At 52.3% G+C, this 23046-nt stretch overlaps 1 long non-coding RNA gene across 1 annotated transcript in view; it reads left to right on the top strand.

Annotated features, from left to right (window-relative positions):
• The window catches only part of LOC143273332 (uncharacterized), a 125707-nt gene extending 103085 nt beyond the window's left edge, over positions 1-22622 (top strand). The window contains exon 3 of the long non-coding RNA XR_013051363.1: positions 21800-22622. This is a non-coding gene — a long non-coding RNA (uncharacterized LOC143273332). The remainder of the gene's footprint in view (positions 1-21799) is intronic.
• The last annotated feature ends 424 nt before the right edge of the window (positions 22623-23046 follow it).

Here is a 23046-nt window from a genome sequence, read left to right on the forward strand (position 1 = left end):
TTGTTCAGACTGGATGGTCAACAAATTCCAGGGTTCCTCCCATCTCCACCTCCTTGGTGCTAGGATTACAGGCATGTGCCGCTGCACCCAGTGTTTTCTGTGGATTCTAGGGATCCAGCTCAGGTCCTTAAATACACTTCAGCGTCACCTTAGTTTGCTTCCTGATGCTGTGATAAAACACTGGCTAAAAGCAACTTTGAGGAAGGGAAGGGTTTATCTGGTTACAGGTCTCTTGTCCATCATCAGGGGAAGCCAGGACGGGAGCTTGAGGCAGGAACCTAGAGGCAGGCACTGAGGCAGAGACCATGGAGGAATGCCACTAACTGGCTTGCTTCCTCTGGCTTGCTCAGCTACTTTTCTTATGTAGCCCAGGCCTAACAGCCTAGGGATTGCAATGCCCACAGTGGCCTGGGGCCCCTTCCACATCAATTAGCAGTCAAGAAAGCGTGCACAAACATGCCCACAGGCCAGTCTGATGGAGACTGTTCCTCAACTGAGGTGCTCTCCTTCCAGGTGTGTCTAGGTTTGTGCCATCTTCCTGAGCCATGTTCTGCGCCAGGCTCCTCAGCGAAGGGGTGACCCATCTGGTCATGCCCTTGCCTCCGGGGGACGCTCCAGCCTGTTCTCTCTGTGTGTCTGCCCCATATGGAATCCGCACATTGCTATCTGTCTTTCTCCTTTTCAACAGCTCTATCCTTTGCATCTGTCACGGGTCAAGGTTGGTGTGTTTGTTACTTTTACAAGACTGTGATCAGGTAGATACAACCAGGGAAGGCATGGCAGAGCAGCTCGGATCGTGTTGGGGGAGTGTGTTGAGGCTGTTCACACCACAGAGGACCAGAGAATGAGGCCTGAACTAGAGGCTAGCAGCAACCCTAGTGACCCACCTCCTCCATCTACGCCTCACCCAAGGTTCCTAAAATGGTGCCACCAGGTGTAAAGCAGGTGTCGAAACATGAGCCTGTGGGGGCCTGCAGATTCAAACCGTAAGAGGTGGCTTCAGAGTGGACCTGGTACCCCCAGTTCCTTCCTTCTCTTTGAATTCTCTGTACCCTACCCCTAACCCAACACACACTGAAGCCCAGGACGTGGGTACCAATAGACACAGGCTCCATTGGCATGTACCCCCAGCCTTGGGCCAGGGTCCTGAGCCTCCCAGTTTTCCCAACAATAAAATCCACCAGCAGCCAACTGATAAGCAGGGTTTGAAGCCCACACGGCAGACTCCAGCAGTGTTTCCATTGGCCACATCACAGTGTTCCAGGGGGACCTCAAAGGCTCTGTCCCAGCTTCATTTCTTTCTTTCCTTCCTTTCTTCCTTCCTTCCTTCCTTCCTTTCTTTTTCTTTTTTTCTTCATTCTTTTCTTTTTTGTTTGTTTCTTTTGGTTTTTTGAGACAGGGTTTCTCTGGGTAGCCCTGGCTGTCCTAGAACTCGCTCTGTAGACCAGGCTGGCCTTGAACTCACAGAGATCTGCCTGCCTCTGCCTCCCGAGTGCTGGGATTAGAGGTGTGCCCCACCACTGTCTGGCCCCAGCTTCTTTTCTAACACACCCACATCCTCAAGGTAGGCCCTTTGGAGAGAGCAACTGCCTTTCTGACTAACAGCTATTTTGATATAGTGACAAGAAAATCTAAGTAAAACAATGATTACTGCCTCCTTTCTGTGACCCTCCCCAGACTGAGGGTCTGTCCCGCCCACATGCTAAGGGGCTCCCACTCAGCATGGGAGACGTGGCAGCTGCCTCAGCTGTGTTTATTGGGTGGGGTAGAGAAAGAGAAGGAGAAAGGAGTCATCCTCTCAGAGCTGGTGGTCACCCCAGGACAGACCACAGAGAGAGAAGCTACAGGGAGGGGGCTGGATGAGGGACCATCCTGAAGTCAGAGTTGAGCCCTAAATAGATACCCTGTTTGCATAGCATCCCCTGAAGAAACTGATGGCTTCCTTTGCCTTCGTGTCTCTGTTCGAATGACTTAATTTAGACTTTAAAATGTATGTATCTGCAGCTGGAGAGATGGCTCAGCAGTTAAGAATGCGCTCTTGCAGAGGACCTGAATTCAGTTCCTAGTGCCCACACCAGGCAGCTCCTCACTGCTTGTAATTTCAGATCCAGGGATCTGATGCTCTCTTCTTGCCTCTACAGGCACCTGCACTTACACACACACACACACACACACACACACACACACGCACGCACGCACACGCACGCACACACGCATGCACATGCACACGTGCACACACACACACACACACACACACGCACGCACGCACGCACGCACACACACGTGCCTGTGCGTGCCCACACAATTAAAATTAAGGAGACTCTGGACCAGAACACAGTGAGATGATTGGCATTCCCCTCTCCACCCACTACAAGCCTCTTAATGGAACACAGGGGAAATCTGGACCCTACCCATGGCTCAGAATCAACCAGATCTGCCAGCATCACTGCCTCTCAGCCAAAGGGGTAATCATTCTGCTTCCTAGTGGAATGACTGCCTGAAGAACCAGCACTTAGGAGTCCCTGTCCCTGTCCTGACACAGAACCCAGTGCACACCCTCTGTGGCCCCCTGCTGGACAGCAGAAGCATGGCCCAGCCTCTTAGTGGCCTATGAATCACTCTTATGTCTGACCTAAGCTGCTGAGGTCAAGTGAGGGAAGGATAACCCGTCTAGTCTTGCGAGCTGTCTGGGGAGAGTTGGTAACACCCCCTGGAATACTGGGTCTAGAGGACCTGTGTTAGGGTCTGGACAGATCGGGCGTGAGTGACATGTGTAAGGACCTGAGTCCATGTTCTGGAGAGACTGGACATATCTGCTATGATGTGGGCCAGGAGCCAAGGCCATCCTCTACCCTGGGCTCTGCCATCTGTCCTGTACTCTCTGGGCTTCTCTGTAGGCCATGCTGATTCCGTAACCCAGAACTGCGGGCTAGTACACATAATCTTAGACTAAAGTGAACAGTCAAGTTGTTTTAATTGTCCCCTTACATGCCTAAAATACGTGACTAGTTTTTACATTCTTGACACAGACCAGAAAGTCACTTATGTGCAAGGTGTTGGGACCACTGGACTGCCACCCATGGCTTTGCTTTAGACAAATCTCCCATGTCCCCTGGCTCCTGATTTTCCTATGGTCTCTGTGGTGGTGACCATGGCTGCTGGTGGGCTCTGCCAGCTCTTATCTTCACAGCAGTTCCCACAGCTGCTTCTGGGCCAGACCGGTCTCATGACCTGACGGTGTAGATAGGGGGCTGCTGGGACTACAGGAGCCGGAGTCCTCTGCCCTGTGTCCCTGCACTGTCCTCCCCCATATAGAGAAGAGTCGAAGCCTGTGCCTCACTGGCTGCTGGCCCTGCCAGGTGATCCTGGCTCACAGGGCAGGCGCTGGTTTCAATGCCTGCTCTGCCCCCGCCTATCCCACAGAGTGTTGCAACCTGTTTCTCATCATCAGAAATGACCCACTTGAGGAGCATTAGGACAGATCCAAGTCAGTTCTGTAATAATTGTGTAATGAGGACAGAGAGGGAGGGAGGGAGAGAGAGACAGGGAAAGTGCAGGGGAGAGGCCACTGCCCTGGCTGGGAAGGAGGCTTTTCCAAGCTGTATGGAAGTCAGCCATTGTGTGCAGGTGATCCATCCAGTACCCACCATGTCCTAGGACCAAGCAGGATATGTGGATGACTGTTCAAAGGTGTGCACGGGTGTGCATTGGCCAGAGATCTCAGGGGACAGAAGGTCAACAGACATGGGGCAGTGAGGGGCTCTAGAGCCTTTCAAGAAGAGGAGCCAGAAGCTTCAGGGACAGTGAAATCAACCATCACCACTATAGCTGGCCTTCTAGGTGGCCCAAGGGTGCTAGAGAAAAAGATGCTCATGATGTGAAAATGCCTGGTCCCTCTGTCCTTCCCCAGCATATACCAGTGACCTCAATACATGCCAGGCCGTACTGTGGACCCTCTTAGTGGGAGCGAGATACCCAAGAAACCTGCAGACCCACCCCCAGGACACTTGGTCTTCCTGCTGCCCTGCCTACCTGGTTCTTACAGCCTGGAGTGTTTGTTTCTGCTCATGCTCACCACTGCCTGGTGGGGCTGCACCTCCTCATACTTGTAGATCCATCCACAGAGCAATAATGAAGGCTAAAGTGAGGCCCTTGTTACCTGAAGTGCTCCTTGATTTGGAGCCTGGGAGCCTCAAGAGAGCAAGCCCAGGCTTGGCTTGCCTGAGTCTGCAGTTGTTAATTCCACCTGAACCCAAATGACACCAGGGCCTGACACCAAGCCGAGCATAGCATTCTGAAACTTGGCATGCTGGACATGGTGGCTGATGTCTTCTGTTTGAGCACAGGACAGATTGAGGGTCACAGCAGGCATCTGCCAAGCACGGCGTGGTGGTCCTGTCAGTGTCCCCAATATGTGTCTAATGTCACTACCGCATCCTCTTGAGTGCTCGTGGCCTCTCCACAGGACCACAGGGGTTTGGGATCAGAGCTACCACTTCTGAGATGAAAATGAGAACACAGGAGAAAGTGGGGCTGGCTGAGCCAGATGCCACAGGATGAGGGACCAAAGTCCTGAAAGCAGAGGTCCAGAAATGGTGAGCCAGAGGGGTGCCCTAGCAACACTGCACTGCGGGGGGGGGGGGGGGATGCAGGGGCTGACCTCTGCCACTGTTGACAGGCAGGAGGAGGGAGCCTGTGATATACCCAGGCAGCTGGGCCCATGTCAAGTCCCATGCCTTTGATGGGAAGCCGTAAGCCTGGCTGGGCAAGGCTAGACCTGAGGAGCCAAGCATATCTGGGAAATAACAGCCCCAGATGCACAGGCAAGGGCCACCCTCCACCAGCTTTAGCAAGTTGTCTCAGGAAAGGCCACTGCTCACTGGCCTTCGGCAGCAGGTTCTGCACAGCCAAAGGGACTGGGCAGCCTGCACTTGCTTCTCTGAATAGAAGAGATTCAGCCAGAGGCCCTTGAGGACATTCCATAAATACCCCAGCAACTCCTGCAACCCAAGAGGAATAAATCTGAACTTTCGCAGCCCCCAGATAAGAGCAGAAACCTGGGTGGCACTGCCAGCACCTCACTTTGATTCTGCTGCCATCGGATACATTCTTATTGCTGCTGTCACACGAGGGGGAGACTAGAGCCGGGGGCCTTCCCTGATGGTCACACTCCAGTGCCCACCCAGGCTGAGGGCAGCTCTGAAGCCCCTTAGCTTTCCTCTGCCCAGGCCCTTTTTTGGCACTTAGTACACTTTTTGTACTAAGAACGGGCCATCTGCTCCCAAATGACTGTGTGGGTGCCAACAGGAAGATGTTTCCAAAGACACCCGGGAGCTTTGAAGTTGGCTGGTTCAGACACCAGACTGAGATGAGACACCTTTATCCCCTTCCTCCTGAGGTCCTTGGCTCCTGAGAGCCCAGGAGGATATGCTAGTTGGGACAGTGAGTCCTTTCATGCAGCACCTTGCTTGGGAAAGGGGTTCTGAACAGACCAGGATGCCACATCCAACTCCTGACACCCAAATCAGCCCCTCTGTGGCTGAGGCCATGAAGCCCCTCCAGCGTATGGTAGGGCTCTGTCATGGCAGCTGGAAAGACCATGATGGGCGCAGATCCTGGGAGAACAAGGCTCAGCCCATTGGGTAAAGTCTTCTTTCATTTGAAAGATCTTTTGAGAAGTCCCATCTCTCACTAACCAGACAGCTCACCCTGTCTGCTGAAATGACCATTTTCGAGCCTAAGAACCTGCCCCATTTTGATTGAATGGGCCTAGCCTGCAGGCCACATGCACACACCCAGCCCTGGGCTGTGTGGTCTGGTCTTGCTCTCCATTCACAAACCTTTCCTCCCTAGACCCCAAGTTCCTTTGGGACTCAACCCCTTAGCTGAGTCAAGGTGCTCTGCAGGCAAGTTCGTAGGTCACTCACAATCAGGGGGGCTTCTGAGCCCCCATATGACACTCCAAAGATAGGTCTAGGAAGTTGCCCAAGAATTCTCCTCTGCCTGAAGCAACCCATCAGTACTCACATGGTATCTAACAGTACCCACCAGAGGCCACCAGTATGCACCAGGGACACTAGTACCCAGCTTCTGTGACCCTGTTCATCCATGTGCACCCTAATCCGGCTTAGCGTCCTGTGTACAAAAGGCTTCTCTCTGGCTTTGAGTGGTTTGTAAGACGCCCATAACTTTTTCTGGGCCTTTCCTTAGGCCTTTCCTTAGATCTTTCAGGCAGAATCATAGGGGGATAGCTGTGTTCACCCGAGCACTTATCCTCTGCTCTACAGTCACCTGGTATGGACCCCCCCCCAAGACTGCATTTCTCTAGGCCAGTGGCCCATCTCAGTGGGCTTTGTTCCCAGGCAAGCAGGGAACAGAGCACCTCATCCAGGCCATGTTCCTAGTGCAGGTACAGGGAATGGGCACATCCTATGTGTTCTTTGGATAGATATGGTAGATGGGTGGTGGATGGATGGATGGTTCCCTGGCTGGCTAGCTGGATTAAATGGTTGAATGAGTAGGTGAATGGTGAGTAGGTAGATAGATGGGTAGGTATAATGATGGATGGTGGATAGATGGAGGATGGTGGATGGGTGGACAGACGGATGGGTGGAAATAAAGCAGTCACCTAACTGTAATAGCTGAAGCATCCTGAATGCCTCAGAAAGGCCGTGATCTGGGAGAATGAGAAAACTAGTAGTCCGCGGGATGCTGGAATCTTACTTTCAGTGGCAAGGAAACGACTACTCCAGGCAAGACTGGGCACTGGACTTTCCAGAAAACTCAGCTTGCCCTTCAGCCCCAGCACTGCTGAGCTACAGGATCCCAGCAGGGGGACAGAGGCAAAGTCTGGTGATACGATGGCTTTCTGGGTGGTCCAGGCTGTGCAAAGGGGTCTTCTGGGAGACCATGCTTCTGATGAACCACCTCCCCTGTAGGTGCCTCGGGCAAGCTCCTGTAACATGTAGAACTGAAGGCAGACAGCTGTGAGAACTTTGGGACGTTGAGGATGTCTTAGCAGCGGGGAGAACCCTGACTCAGTCTGCTGCCTGGGTAGCGGGGCTGTTTCTCATGCCTGCTTCTTGTTGGAGTCTGACTCAAGAACAGTGGATGAGAGGATGCGTCAGCTCCCAGCCTTGCCTTCCTGGACTGTGTCCTCCCATGGCCCCTGTAAGGTCACACTGTCATCTCCCTCAGTAGTCCTGGAGACAAGTCTGAGGCAGAGAGGTCAGCTGCATGGGAACAACCAAAGGTTGACCTCTGTGTTCCCAGATGAGTCACCAAGTGATGGTCACCTTCCTCATCCTCCACAAATAAGTCACCCTGAGGAGGGGAATTCTTGTCCCCAGGCACCATTCTCCTTGATGCCTGCAGAGCTCATGAGTCACGCCTCACTGCCTATTTTTAGGTCATTCCCCTTCAAAGCCTCTCTGGGAACTTGCCTCCCACACTCTGCTCCCAAAGAGGGCCGAGCTTCTAGACACCAAGTGTGTCTGCGTGTGGCCTGGTGTCCACTGCAGTGTGACCAGACCGCAGGGACAGAGGCTGCTGCATGGCCCCAGGGAGTCTCCCAGCTCAGCTTAGCGGCCATGACGGTCACCTTGCCTCATTCAGCTACAGCAGGTCAGGTGTGTCTGAGCAGGCACCAAGCAAAGGTTCCTGGGGTCAGAAGGGTCAGTCAGTCACCCAGAGAGTCTACACCCTGCAGCTGTCAGCTCTGGTGCAGGCTCCGTTTCTCCTTTACTTCCCTCAATGTACAGAGCAATCCCAGGGTGGACACAGCTCTACCCATTTTCCACCACCCTAGGAAGGGCTGAGTAAGACCAGCAGCTCACCCATTCACCTCTTTGCTATGTGCCTGCTGTGGAATTGACCCTGGGAGAACAGATAAAGAAACAGATACTGAGAATCTCAGGGACTGGTGTAAAAGAACCACTGAGTCAAGGAAGGTTCCCCAGAGGAGGGGAGTATGGAAGGGGCCAGGAGTGTCACCCCAACAGGGAAGGCTCCGGGTTTCCTAGCACAGTATTCTCACAGTTGAGACCTCACCAGGATCTACAGAGAGCTGATCACACAGCACCAACTACCTACCAGAGTTGCTAATTAGGTTGAGAAGACCCTGAAGAATTGCTTTTCTAATGCCTCTAGTCATAATGAGCTCCCCCACATCATGAGTGCACATGCACATGTATCAAGATGCCCCATGCTGTCTAGCCCCTGTCACTGACAGAGCAGCTGACAAGATCGATTTACAAGAGAAAAGGTCCGTTTGGCTCCTGGTCTCAGAAGGGTCCTGGTCCCTCTGTCCACCTTGTCAGTTTGGGTCTGAAATGAGGCAGAGTGTTATGGCAGAAACTCATGGCAGAGAGGAAGCCTGCTAGCTCATGGTTGCTGGGAAACAGAGAAGCAGGAAAGGTGTGGGGGTCCAACCATCCCCGATGACCTAATTTTCTGTCCACCGAGCCCCATTCCCTAAAGGTTTCATCACTGCCAACAGCACCTGCCAAGGGCCTAAGCACTCAACACAGGCCTGAGAGAGGCCTTTGGGGGATAGTCTGGGTACAAGACACAGCAAGCTTGGCCCTCCCCAGTGGAAGGGGACATCAGCCAGAACAAGTTCAGTGCAAAAGGAGCCTGGCTTCATTCAAGATTCTGGGCTTACTGTGTGGGGTCATTGTATCAGGGGCGGACTTGCTTGTGGGTGGGTCCAGTTAAGGGTACTAAGGATCATGACATTTAGTTTGAAGTCGCTGTCACTCTTAGAAACTTTGTGTGAAATTGACAGCCAAAGAAGTAACAGAGGCACCAAGGCTACAAGTGGAGAAAGTGGCCAAGCTCCAAGGAGCTGTGATAGTGGCAGAGGAGGTATGCTCCTCCACAGTGCTTCTCCCAGGGACCCTACAACACAGGACCTGGACTCAGAGATGTCTACAATCTGCCCTATGGTCACAGCAGGTAAAAGTGGCACCTGGGTGTAGCCTGCCTGCCGAGGGGACACAACTGAGCATTCCAGAGAGCATGCCACCTGTCTTGTCTCTTGAAGGAGACTCTCCCAAGGGAGAACCAACGTTGGGCTCAGAGCACAGGAAAGGCAAGGCTTCACTCGTGTTCCGACTCCCAGAATGTCTGTGTGCTGACAGCGGACATCTCCCCTCAGACCATGGAGGCCTGTGCACCCCAGAAGCGGCAAGGGTGTCCTGAGGAAGTCAGGCTTCAAGAGAAGATGCCCCAGCTCCTCCCCTGAGTGCCTCCTTGCCCCACCCAGCCCCTTCCTCACAGGAAGCCAGCTCAGGGCAGAGAAAACAGCCAGATCCTTGGTGGAGGCTACAAGACAAAACCACCATTGTCCACTCAAGTCTGCAGGAAAAACAACAGGTTTTTCCACTTTGGAGTTTTCTAGACTGAGATATTTCTGCATGCTTTCTCCACTCTAGAGAGTGCTAGCCCTGCTCGCGGTGTGAAGAAATATTCCAAACCTCCAAGACCAAGGCAACTGGACTTTCCTGCCTCCAAGAGGCCCACTGCTCTGACCCTCAGAATCTGCCTGACTGCTTAAGTCCCTCAGTGTCTGGGATACTCAGAACCCCATGGCTCTCAGAGTTCCCTACCCCCAGGTCCTCCTGACCTCTCATTGATCTCATCGTCTTATTTGAATGAGAAGCACCTAGGTTAGAAGTCTGGGTGTGTCTGAGGAAGCCATCCCATAGGCAGCTGGATGGAATAAAAGGAGAACACTCATTAATTAGAGCAGGTGAGGCTCACCATGTGAACTAAAAACTCTGAAACCATGTTCCAAAGTACTTTATTCATCCCAAGTTATCTTTCCTAGGTGTTTGGTCACAGTGACAGGAAAGCTGGCTACCTGAACCGCCCACTCACCCCTAGATACCCCATCCCCAACTCCCCCAACCCAGTACTCTTGCCCTGAGGTGTCCTCATCACTCACCATCCCCAGCAGCCTTTGCCCCATCCATTCTGGCTGCCTCCATTCCATTTAGCACTGGGGACCCTCTCAGGATGGGGTAGGAGATAGTAACTCCCATCCTAACTGCACCTCCAGCTGCATAAGGAACTGACTTGATGAGATTGGAATCCAGAGGGACAAAAATCAATGAACTAAAGGTGATCTTTGCCTGTGATGTGGCCAAATCTTCCCAGCCTGCCTCGAAAGGCTTTGAGGCCAGGAAACTGAGTAGGTAGTCTTGGCTGCCACATGTCTGTCCAAGGCAGCAGCTGCCCTGGGGCTTACCTGTCATTCTGGCTGAGGACAGGCTGGGAGCAACCACAGAGACCCAGATTTCTTGGGGTTCCCTGATAACTGCTTCCCAGGCAGGATTCCTGGGCAGCTCTCCAGCCGGTGGAAAGCTTTACACACCCCTAGCAGACCACAAAGCAGCAGCCAAGGCCTTGGTGCTGGCCTCAGCTCCTGCTGCTTCTGCATACCCCTGCAGTGAGTGAGTGAGCTCGAGGACACCCAGTCCTCTCAGCCAGCCCCTTTCTGGAGTGTGCTGCCCCTGGTGAACGTGGCCTACACACGTCTTCCCACCACGGGTGGGTGGGCTTGTGCTCTGCTAGTGTTTCCAACCACATAAGGACACCACTGCATTCTTTGGGATCCTGGAGGCTATTTCTGCCCAACACTGCACCCGGCTTTGCTTAAGGAGTCAGCGCTGAGCTTGCTGGAGTCGCAGAAAACGCCCTTTCCATCCTGTGGCCCTAGCCATGGAAATCTGCTGGAAATAAAACCTGAAATAACAAAAGGACTGGGCCCGCTCCAAAGGGCTTTGGAGAGAACATCAGTCCAGTGAGTGGGGGCTGGAGCTCAGGAACCAGTCCTTAGCTTTGGGTCGGTGGGGGTTTTGGAGCAGTTTCCTCAAGACCCAGTGGCTGAGGAATGACATGGAGGACCAGCCCCGTGTGACATGCCTTCGGTGATACAGAGGAAAAGGGCCTCCCCCTTTGTCCCATCCCTATGGTGGCTCACAGACCCCTTTCCTGTGAGAAAGGGCCTCATTTCTACCTGTCTTTTCAGACTCTCACCATCCCCAGCAGCCTTTGCCCCTTCCATTCTGGCTGCCCACCCTCACTCCATTTTGGCATGGGGGACCCTCTCAGGATTGGCTAAGGGGATAGTAGCTTCCTTCCACCTCAGATACACCTTCAGCTGCATAATGAACTGACTTGGTGAGACTGGACCAGCCCCACTTTGGAAAGAAAGCTGTTGTATTTGGTGAGGAGCCAAACCCCCTCTCCCACCTGGGCAAGAAGGAGCATTTTTCTCTGGGCCCTAGGAACCAGACAGGCCTCCCTGTATTTGGTTGCTGTGGGATTTCTGAGGTGCACTGGGCAGGGACTGGATGACCTTTAAACATCCTTCGGGGTCAAGGTGGCTCGTAACATAGGCTCGGAGCTGCCAGAACCAGAACTGTATGTCAGGAATCTTGCAAAGCACAGTGAGATGTAAGCTTGCTGGATGAAGGCTTGTCAGGCCGCCAGTGACAGTGACTTATGTGGCTGGTTCTCTTCCCATGTGTGGACAGTCACCACCCAACATGGCTGGTGACATGTTGCCAAGGGGGACAGTGGACCTTACTGTTTGAGATGGTGCAGATGTGACATCGTCACCAGCATGGGACAATCAGGACCGAACCTGTCAGACGGTAGTGTCGTGAGAGGATTTGTGTCAAGGTGCCCCGGGGGAGCAACTCACTGGCAGGCTTTGTCAACTGTGCCCCTCCAGAGCATCAACAAAATGTTCTGTGGACCAGAAAACAAACGAGATCATAGACATCGTCTACAGTCATATCCAAATATCCCCGACAAGCTACCCAAAGGACACGAGCCCTCTGCAGAACTGCAGGGTACCCGTGGCAGGCATTCACCCCTACCAAGACTGCCCCACACTGGTCTTACTATGTGAGAGTTCACTGAACAGAGGCACCTGTGGCTCATGCAACTCATGGAGGACCCCAGAGAAGCAGAGGCGGGATTGGCAGAGAGCCCTGTGGGTGGGTAGGAGCTGGGCCCTGTGTGATGGATGGATGGAGGGGATGGAGTATCCTGGGAACTTGGACTTGAATCTGTTGCCAGTAGCTGTGAGGGGTTCCAGAACTCAGGCAGCAGACGGCTAACACAGCCCTCCCAAGAGCAGGTCTGGGATCTGTCTGATGATCTGGAAATCTTCCAGCTGGCCCAGCTGGCCACACCTATCCCAAAGCTGCAAGGAAGAAAAGGAAGTCCCCTTTCCTTGGCTAGGTCACCATGCCCCTTCCCCACCTATTAACCTGGACATGGAATGTGGCCATGAGTCCTGGATGGGGACACTGACCAGCAGTCTGCCAGGAAGCCCTGGAGACTCAACGGCTTTAAAATCTACCCACAGGTGTCACTCTGTTTCCTAGGGTGAACACTCCAGGCCTTTCTCCACCTAGGAGCAGCACGTGAGCCATGAAATGTGGTCCTTGCAAACAGGGGCTGAAGGTCCTTTGGAAGAAGATAGTGGTGGCCCCAGGCTTGGGCAGGGCCTGTCACCCAGTTTTAGGGAGCAGGCAGGAGGCCAGGCTACCCACATCTCCTCAGCTCTCTGGGAGGCCCTGGTCAGTGTTCACAGAGCTTGGACCTTTACCATGAATTTAACAGCTTGGGGCCCCTCCTAGCCGTGGGCAGGCTAGCTTGGATGTCTCCTATGCATTCAGTGGATAGCACTGTCCCACAGGTCACACTGTCCTGGAAGGTCACACTGCCCTGAGAAGGTCACTCTGCTCTGAGAAGGTCACACTGCCCTGAGAAAGTCACTCTGTTCTGAGAAGGTCATACTGTCCTAAGGTCACTCTGCTCTGAGGTCACACTGTTCTAGGGGCTTCAGGCCCTTACCCCTAAGAAGGCTTTGTCCTGCCTTCTCCCCAGAGGAGTCAGCAAAGAGGAAGGGATGCTCTGTGGTCCACCCCTGGCCACCCAGCCCACCTAGCCTCTGCGGGCTCCATGGCACCTGGGCCATCCTGTGCTCGTGTCTACCTCCATGGCCCTTCTCACCTGGTCACCTCTGCTGGTCTGAGGTCTGTGAAGGCTCCTGCCTTTCTTCTGTCCTTAGGATTGTGACCTGTCCTTCCCCATCCCTTGACCCCACCCCCACCCCCATACCCTCTCTCTGTCCAACCCTCTCTGAGCTCCCCCATGGCCATGGGCCCCAGCCCTAGCCCCAACATTCTAGTGCCATCTGTTCCACCCCAAAACCACTGTCTCATTCTGGAGTTCCCACATGTCCTCCACAGTGGTCCTCCACAGTGGTCCTCCACAGTGGTCCTCCATAGTGGTCCTCCCTCCACAGTGATCCTCCCTCCACAGTGATCCTCCCTCCACAGTGATCCTCCCTCCACAGTGGTCCTCCCTCCACAGTGGTCCTCCCTCCACAGTGGTCCTCCCTCCACAGTGGTCCTCCACATCCTAGCTCCAGCAGGCATCATCCCTGGTGCCCCTGCTGTGAGCTGCTTATTCAGCCCAGTCCTCTGCCCTAAAGCTCTCACTCCTGTGCCTCAGTCACAACTAACCCTCAGGGTTTCTCGGGTGCCTCTGGGCTGCCTTTATAGAAAGGGTCACTTTGCTGACTCCCCCCATGGGGCAGGGAGGTGGGTTGTGGCGGAACAGGAGAAGCCAATCCTGCACAGTACTGAGCCACAGCTTGAGTAAATTTAGAGCCACCTAGGAGACACACCTCTAGGTGTATTTGTGAGGACATTAACTGAGGAGGGAAGACCCCCCTGAATGTTGGTGGCACTACTCCATGGGCTTGGTCCTGGACTGAATTAAAAGGAGAAAGTGAGCTGAGCAACAGCATCCATCTCTCTGCTTCCTGACTGTGGGTACAGCGTAACCAGCTGCCCCATGCCCCTGCTGCCATGTCTTCCCCATAATGATGGACTGTGTCCCTTCGAACTGTGAGCGGAGTTAAACCCCCTCCTTCCATAAAAGTTAACTGTGACAGGTATTTTTTACAGCTACAGGAAGTAACTAATGATAAACTTAGGGCCTCACCTGGCTTTCCCTCCTCACCGTGGCCGTCAATGTGAGGGACCGATCAGCACCATGGGGCTGGAGCTCCATCCTCTGCAGGACTCCCCACTCCATGGACTCCTCGGAGACACTGTATCAGGAAGTAGGGAGGAAAACTATGCAGATTTCAGCGGCCACCATGTCAGAGCATCCTGTCAAGGTCCCTGGCTCAAAATGCTGCAGCCTGAGGACGAGGTGCTGCCTGCCCGACCTGTGGCCTCCCATCCATCCCATCCATCTTCCAGCAACCCACATGTGACCTCACATAACGCCCTGTAACCCAGTGTCCTCCCCAAAAGGTCATGACTGGAGGAGATAGTCTAAGAAACCAGGAGTAGAAACCAGGGCCTTTCTGACCTTTGAGGACCCTCCACTCCAGGGCTGCCCTGGCCACTGTCCCAGTATGGAGAGAGGCCACAGGACTGAGGGGCCCAAGGGTGGAAGCTTCTACCAGGAGGATGTCCTTCTCTTTCTGATGTCCTTGGAAGGTGGACACAGAGCCTGGGGACATCCTTAGGTGCACAGAGCATCCTGATCTTTTCCTCATTTTTTAGTGGGTTGGTTTATTTTCTTGTTGCTGAGTCTTAAGTGTGCTGTGTGAGACAAGTCCATTCTCGGAAATATGATTTGTAAACATTTGCCTGATCAATGGACCATCTTTCTGTTTCCTTCAAAGCCAATTTTGAAGTCTGTAAAACTCAATTTTTTTTTTCATTTTTTGGGGCCATGCTTTTGGTACTGCCTAATGGTCACTGGAACATCAAGGTCATGTGTGTGTCCTCTGCTGCCACCTTCCAGCATTTTACATTAGTTCATGGTCCATTTTAAGTTGACTTAACAACTGTGTCGTGCTGTGGGGTGGCTTCTGAGCTCTGTCCCTTCCCCAGCACCACACCGTCCTGTTTACTGCAGCTCTGTGGCTTGGAAGAGGCCACTTTGCAGTTCCCTCCTTGGGAGGAGGGGCAGTCCGAGTTCAAGTGCTTAGGAGCCGGGTCTTAAGCAACTGCTTATAGCCTGTGCTTTCCCACAAAGCTCTGCTGCTTTTCTTATTGGTTCCAGGTGCTTTTAAAATATTCAAGAAAATCTGTTGGGGTCCAGTACATTTGAAGCCACTGATGTGGTCTCTCAAGTTCAAAGTACCTTGTCCTCCTTGTGTAGGACATAAACAGAGACCTCAGAAACTCAAAGCCACCTGTGACTGATGTCCCCAGTGTTTGCAGTTTCTCCAGCTGAAAGCTAACAGGTGTTCATATCATCAACTTTTAAACTTGAATCTGTCTCCTCCACCTTTGAGACAGGGTCTCATGTAGCCGAGCCTGGCCTCAAACTCTCTATATAAACCGACGGTGATTCCCCTGCTTCCAAGTGCTGGGATTATGGTTTATGGGGACGCTTGGGATGGAACCTGGTGCTTTGTGCATGCTGGGCAAGTACTCTGCCAATGGAGCCAGCTACATCCTCAACCTTAATGTGTTACTTTGAAGAGCTGGCGTCACCCAGCATTGGGGGCAGGCACTGTACTTGTGTGTCTGCCATAGCAAAACACAGGTGGAAACATCCGGGCCAGCCTTCCCCACTTCACCTCTCAGGTAGGAAATTCATCGATACCCTGGATGGTCTCAAGGATACAGGGGCAGGGAACAGGGCTGCCCAGTCCTTGGCTCTAACAGACACTGTGGGCCGTTTCCATAAGGCTGGGCCTCTGGGTGAATCAAGCACCTTCCATGGTGGAGTCTCAAGGAAGCCAAGACTTGGTGCCCAGTTCAGGGACAGAGGGTGGTACTTGCGGGTGGCTCTTTGCCTTCCTTAGAGGGAAACAGACTATCGCCAGATGTCAAGTTCAGTGGAGATGGGGAGGGGAACAATTGAGGCCCTGCTCCCCACCCACTTTCAGCCCAGCACCCCAACCTCCAGCCTCCCAGGCTTAGCACCTTCCTTTCATCAGCAAAGATGGAGAGATGGGTGTTTTATCAGTAGATCTCAGCGAGACCAGCAGCTTCCTAACATCTGTTACCTGCTGCGTGAGGCCTGCCCTCGTGAAGAGTGCCTGGCTGTGTGTCACAGTTCTCAGCTCCTCCATACTTCTAGATGGCCCCTGTGACTCCGGCGACCACAGCATAGAAATCGGACTCTTACCCTGACACTCCTCGGGCCATGTCTAAATTCCAATCAGCTGAAGTAATTACGAATGCCTGGGGATGGGGGATTCCTAGGCTGTTTTCCATACTGTCTTGCTTTTCACTTGTGTTTGGTCTTCCTGCCGCTGCTGTCTCCAGGGAGAGGAGCCTGGTCCTGAGAGCATCATATCTGTGAAGGATCCAGAAGCCCTTCCATAAGGGGTAGCTGCCAGGACTCCCTCTCGGCTTCCATCTAAGCTGCTGGTGGAGCCTTCACTCACACACTCACACATGCTCTTGTTCTCAGTTCAGGGATGTGAGGACCACACTGGTGTGGGTCCCCACTCCGGGCTGGCAGTTGAGCTTAGCGGTCTCAGCTGATCAGTGTTCAGGAATCCGAGTGAGATTTCAGCTTACTTGCTCTATGAGTTTCACAGGTCCTTATCTGAAGGAGAGGGAGAGAGAGAACGCACACACAGAACCTGTTTGCAGGGTTGTTGGGGGTTCAGTGAGCTACCACGGTGTCTTCCCAGGAAATGCCCATGCCCGTCCTCAAGTCCTCACTGCTGCTGTGCTAACAGAGAAAAGAGGTACATGGAAGACAGGTCACTATGGCACTTCCTCCCCAAGGAGGTCCTGGGGCAACTCACAGGAAGGAGGCTCTGCTAGAACAGCACCAGCAGGTGTGAAGTCCAGAGGACCCCATGTCTTTGAATCTGGAGCCAGGCTGTAAGGGAATGTAGAATGGCTGGCCTGCACAATGTCTAAAACGAGAACAGTTAAGGAGTGAGAGAGGGATGGTGTGGAAACTGTGATCAGAGTCCTCTTAAGAGCCAAACCCAGAGAGAGAGGCCTGAAAAGGTCCATCAGCATCTGCAGGAGCCAGTGGCCAGTGATCTCAACAGGGAAACGAATGGGCTGGGATCACAATGACAGATGCTCTCAGGACTCGGTGGGTATGATGGACATCTGGCTAGTGAATGGATGATATATGGTGGATGGGGCAGATTGGATGATAGACAGGCAAGTGGATAGTAGATGAATAGTGGGTGAATGGATGGATGGGTGGGTGGGTAGATGGATAGATGGGTAGATGGGTGAGTGGGTGGGTGAATGGATGGAGAATGGGTAGGTGGGTGGATCAGTGGATGGATGATGCACAGGTGAGTTGAAAGGTGGATGAATGGATGGGTGGGTGGGTGAATGGAAAGAGAGAGAGATGAATGGATATTTGAATGGATGGATAAGTGGCTGGCTGGCTGGCTAGATGGGTGGATGATGGATGGAATGGACAGGTGGATGGTTCAATGGAAGATAAAGGATAGGTAGATAATGGGTGAATGATCAGTGGATGGGTGGATGATAGGCAGTAAATGGAGGGTAGAAGGTGTTGGTGGATGGAGATGCAAGTGGAAGTCATTTACAGTCTTTGTGGTGGGATACCAAGAAAAGAACAACCAAGTCCTGCTTTATCTCTCACACTACAGTGCCCATCAATCTACACCCATCAGGCAAAAGGCTTTGTGCAGAATGCATTTAAATAAACCCTCATGTGATGGGGCTGGAGAGGTGGCTCAGCAGTTAAGAGTTCTTACTGCTCTTGCAGAGGACCTGGGTTTGGTTCCCAGCACCCGCATGGTGACTCACAACTTCCTGTAACTCCAATTCTAGAAGATCTGATGCCCTCTTACTACCTCTGTGGGTTCTTGTGTGCTAGTGGTGCACAGACATACACCAGGCTCACCCAGGAAATAAAATGAACATATTAAACACGACATGTGAGAAAAATCTGGGCACCAACAGCTGTTTAGTTACTTTTCTCATTACTGTGACAAAATTCCTGATTAAAAGAAAACACATCTAAGGAAGCAAGGATTTAGTTCAAGCTCCGGTCATCGCTCAAGGCTGGGAAGGCATGTCGGCAAGAACATAAAGGCAGCTGGGCACGCTGCAGCCACAGCCAGGAAGCAGAGGGAGATGATTGCAGGTGCTTAGCTTGCTTGCTCCTTTTTATTCCATCTGGGATCCCGGCCTATGGAATGGTGCCACTCACATTCAGGGGGGTCTTCCATCCTCAGCCAAAGCTCTCTAGAAATGCCCTCACTGACACATCCAGAGGTGTGTTCCCATCCTGATTCTAAGTTCGGTTAAGTTGACAATCAAGACCGCCTCTCTCATCATTGGATATGCAAATAAGACCCCCAACGAGACATGCACCAGCTGAGCTAACCTCAAAAAGTAGAAAATCCCCAAAAGTAGAAAATCTTAAAAGTTATTATTAATGAAAACAAACTCAGGGCCTGGTATTGGGGTAAACTCTGCAAGATCAGAGAAGCAGAACAAACCACAGCCACCTCACCTTGCCAATTCCTCAGCTGATCCTGTTCCTCAGATTGGAAGCTTCTGAGTCCTCATTGAACTCAGAGAGACCCAGACGGATCTCTGCCTTTGGAATGCTAGTATTAAAGGCATGTGTGCCACCATTTTCTGGCCTCTATATCTAGTGGCTGTTCTGTTTTTTGACCCCAGATAAGTTTATTAGGGTGCACAATATTTTGGGGAACACAATACCACCACAGTTGGGAAGACAGGGGTCAGGTGCCTCATGCACTGTGGTGGGAGTACAAAGTGGTCCAGCTATAATGGAAGACAGTTCAGATGCCCTTCAAGAAAACAGAGCTACTTTTATGAACCATCAAGTCAATTTCTGGATACAGATTCAAAGTGCTGAAGGCTTTGGTGCTCACAAAATGGCTAAAATCATAAAACCAGCCAGTTGTCCATTCCCAGATGAACAAATTGTGATCTACTCCTATAGATCGTTAACCTGTAAAAGCAAGGATGCCCCAACCCTGTGCCACAGCATGGATGAGCCTTGAGGGTTATACTAAGGGAATTCATCAGTCATAAAATACTAGGGTCTGGGGAAATGACAACTAACGTTGACCTCTCGTCTACACACACAGGGGTGGGGGATGGGAATGAATACAGTGCTGTGAATCTGTTTCAGTGTGGTCCCTGAGGTGCATACACACACACACACACACACACACACACACACACACACACACACACACACATAGGTGTGTGTGGGGAGGAGGTGGGCACAAGAATGAACACACTGCTGTGAGTCTACTTCAGTGCAGTCCCTGAGTCACATACACACACACGCACGCACGCACACACACACACATACATGCATGCACACAGAGAATGAACACACTGCTGTGAGTCTACTTCAGTGCAGTCCCTGAGTCACACACACACATGCACACGCACACGCACACATACACACAAACACATACACATGCACACACACACATACATGCATGCACACAGAGAATGAACACAATGCTGTGAGTCTACTTCAGTGCAGTCCCTGAGTCTCACACATACACACGCACGCACACACGCACGCATGCACACGCACATACACACACACACACACACACAGAATGAACACAATGCTGTGAGTGTACTTCAGTGCAGTTCCTGAGTCATCAGACCAGAAGACAGAGAAAGTAGAGCCCCAGGAGAGGGTGCTGGGGAGTGCCGGGGCATTTAACGTAACAGCTTCAGCTGGGGAGATGGGAAGAGTTCTGTGTGCGGACCATGGTGAGGACTGCACAGCACCACAAATATACTTAAAAAGTGGTAAATCCTATGTGTATTTCCCCACACTTAGAAATTTTAAAAAGGATGAATCTCACAAAAACCAGGTTAAATAAAGGAAGCTGCCTGATTTCTGCTCATACAACACATGAAGCTGAGCCGCTCACTCTGCCGTGGGAGCCAGGCTCGTGACTGGTCAGGGCTCACCTTGCCCCATGCCTCCTATACTTGAGAGAAAGTAAACTGTGTTTGTTTATGACAGGGTCTCACTCTGTAGCCCAGACTGGCCTTGAACTCACAGAGATCAGCCTGCCTCTGCCTCCTGAGTACTGGGATTAAAGGTGTGCGCCACTTTGCCCAGCAAAAAGTTTGAAAAACAGCTCAGCTCTGCTGTTTAGATCTGACCCCCTCTGCGGCTTCGAATGTGACTCACCGTATGGACTTCAGTCCTCACTCATCACCATGCGGCTCATGAGAATTTCTTCATGGGCCCCATGTGGTCTGCAGACAGATGCCGGAAGTTGCTCCGGGGTACACAGCCAAGCTACATTACAAGTGTGAGCACACACACTATCGCACTAGAAGACTAAGGGAGAACGCATTCGCTTTAAAGATAAAGTGTTCCTGAGATGGTGTCTCCAGAAAGTGGGAACACCCCCCCCCTCCACATCTGTGGGCTGAAGAGATGGAACACAGATGTTCCCATGGGCCAGAGCGACCTGGAAGCTATTAATTGGAGGGCAGATGAGACAGGAGGCTGCGTGAGTTTGGCTCTGGCCGCAGCTGTTTTTATGTTTTGCTGACAGTCTAAGCAATTCACAATGAGATGCGGTGGGTGGGGGCAGCAGCACCTGGAGAGGATAAACCAGACTCAGCATGCATGCAGCTGAGTGCACAGGACCCCAGCCACCAGCCTGGTCCTTTTAAATGAACAGTATCTCCAGGACAGGGAAGAAGATGTGTTTTTGGGGATCGTGTGACTCTGGAGTTGGTTCCAGTAACCAGTGGGTTCTGTGAAGTCACAAGGAATTGGTTTACTTGACAATCTCAGAGTCTGGATTACTGTGGCCGTTGGTGCTCCAGGATCACACTGAGGAGGGAGAGACACTCGAAGCTTTAAGATTCTAGTGATTGTATCCTCCATTCCTGACAAGGCTGAAGAAGACATGCGTCTTTCTTCCTATTTTAGGGGCCGTAGGGAGGCATTGATGGCTGAGCTCGTGGCCTGGCTGGGTTGCAGCCTGGAGCTCTGGTCTCCAAATCAGCACAGCCTCTAAAAGGATGCGCATCATGAGTCTATTTCTTCACTTCCCCAAATGCCTCCCGGGACCCTAGTCGGGAGGGAAGTGCCCTGGCAGAGATTGGCTACTTTCAGCATCTGGTTGCATGGTGAAGGAGCAGAGGAAATCCTAGTCAGAGGGCAGAGAACCCAAACAAGGGGCCAGAAGGCAGGAAGGGCAAGAGCCTCAGATCATCGCTGCTGGCTCAGACCACAAGGTGAGATCTAGACTCGTAGGAAATGGAGATGAAGGCAGCAGAGGACGGAGAAATAGACTCGTGTAAATCAAGGGCTGCTCCTGAGCGTGCTTAGAAGTGAGCCCACCTGGGCCTCAGCATCCAGGCCCCTCCCTATGCATCCCCTAGGTAGCCCAGCACAGACAGACAGCAGCTCCTCTGGGACTCTGTGCAGCAACCAAAAAACGCTCAGGACACAGGGTGCACCGGCAGCCTTGGAATAGAAAGACTCAGTGCATCCAGGGTAGATGGGCATGTATAGAACGACCCTGACGATCTAAACGTGACCATGAGAGCATGGGGGCATATGGGTGGAGCATGTGAGAAGCATCCCTAGAGGTGTGGCAGGGAACCAGAGCCCTTTATACCAGCACCCCTGAGCCGGGCCCCTCTCCCCAATGAGGCCTCCAAAGCTACCACACTTTGTGCCCTGGGGTCTACACTGAGCTGTGTTTTGGTGACAGGCAATATCCACATGGCTCTAATGTTTTGTATGTGATTGACAGAGTCCGTGCTAACTGAGAGCTGTGTGCGGGAGCCCTGCAGACAGGCCTGCTCTTCGATGGAGGGGACACGTCAGATGTGACCAAGGATCCAGAGGTAAGAGTGGCTTTCTCTTTCTCCGGTGTTGATTTGGACTCAGTTCCTGCCGGTTTTGCAGGAACTTGGATTGGATTCTGTCACACAGTCATTGTGGCTCCTGTTACTACTCAGTGGCATTAGTGCCCAAGTGAGTCCTGAGTAAACACAGATACTTGGTTAGCACGATGCTGAAATTAGTGCTCAGGCGTTAGTGTTGAACCCGAAAGGCTGTAGAGAAGTGTTTTCTCAGGCTATGTGATGTGTCCTAGTTTATTTTTGGAAGGGATTCATTCTTCAAATGTCGCATGCTAGCTGAAGATGTCACAGGGACCTCTGGGACTAATGTGCCCAGAAGGAAGCATATGTAAGAGGAGGGGGCCATTGCTGTTGGACAGGACACCTGCACACTCCCCCACATGGCTGGGATACCAAGAGTTCAGATGGAACTCAAAGCCACTTCTCAAATTGTAACTGTGGCCTGCAGGGTGTCACCAGTGCCATGAGCTGCACTGGGAACCTGGGGATGTGTCTGGCCATCCTGGGTGCTCCCTGTCACCAGCCTCTGTAACATCTGCAACTCCTCTGCAGGCTATAAGTTGTATGCTGCATCTATAAAACAGCCTGTCAATGGAGCTTTTTAAAAGACTCATTTTTAGGGAGGCCTAAGAAGGGGGGCTGTCCTGGGATCACAGCTGTCCTGACAGCTTCTAACTCTGAGTGGACGTGCAGTGAGTGTCCCGAAGGCCTTGGTGATCACCTGACCATGAAGGAATGGTGCAGACCTATCAGAATGACTGTCAGAGTCCTGACATTTGCCAGCCTAGATGGCCACGCCCCGTGATGGCTCAGGACATTGTTGTATAAACTGTTTGCTTTGGTTGTTGATATTTATTTATCAGAGCAACTCAGTGTGGTGTGGGGGTGGGGGTGGGGAGGTCCTCTGGAAAGGGTGCCAGGAACCTTCTCTCTTTGGGAGCGTCGGAGTCACCCAGGGCCAACTGCTATCAATCTCATCGACTTGGGCCCCTGACAAGAGTGTTATAGCAATGTGGCATGTGCCAGAGGCTTCAGGTGGTGCAGATAGTGTCTGTCATTCCCTCTGAGATGATGAGAATAAAAAATGATGGAGAAGTGGCAGGATGGAGGGGTGGCTATGTATTGAAGGAAGTGG

Source organism: Peromyscus maniculatus, chromosome 5 (assembly GCF_049852395.1).
Source record: "Peromyscus maniculatus bairdii isolate BWxNUB_F1_BW_parent chromosome 5, HU_Pman_BW_mat_3.1, whole genome shotgun sequence".
NCBI lineage: Eukaryota > Metazoa > Chordata > Mammalia > Rodentia > Cricetidae > Peromyscus > Peromyscus maniculatus.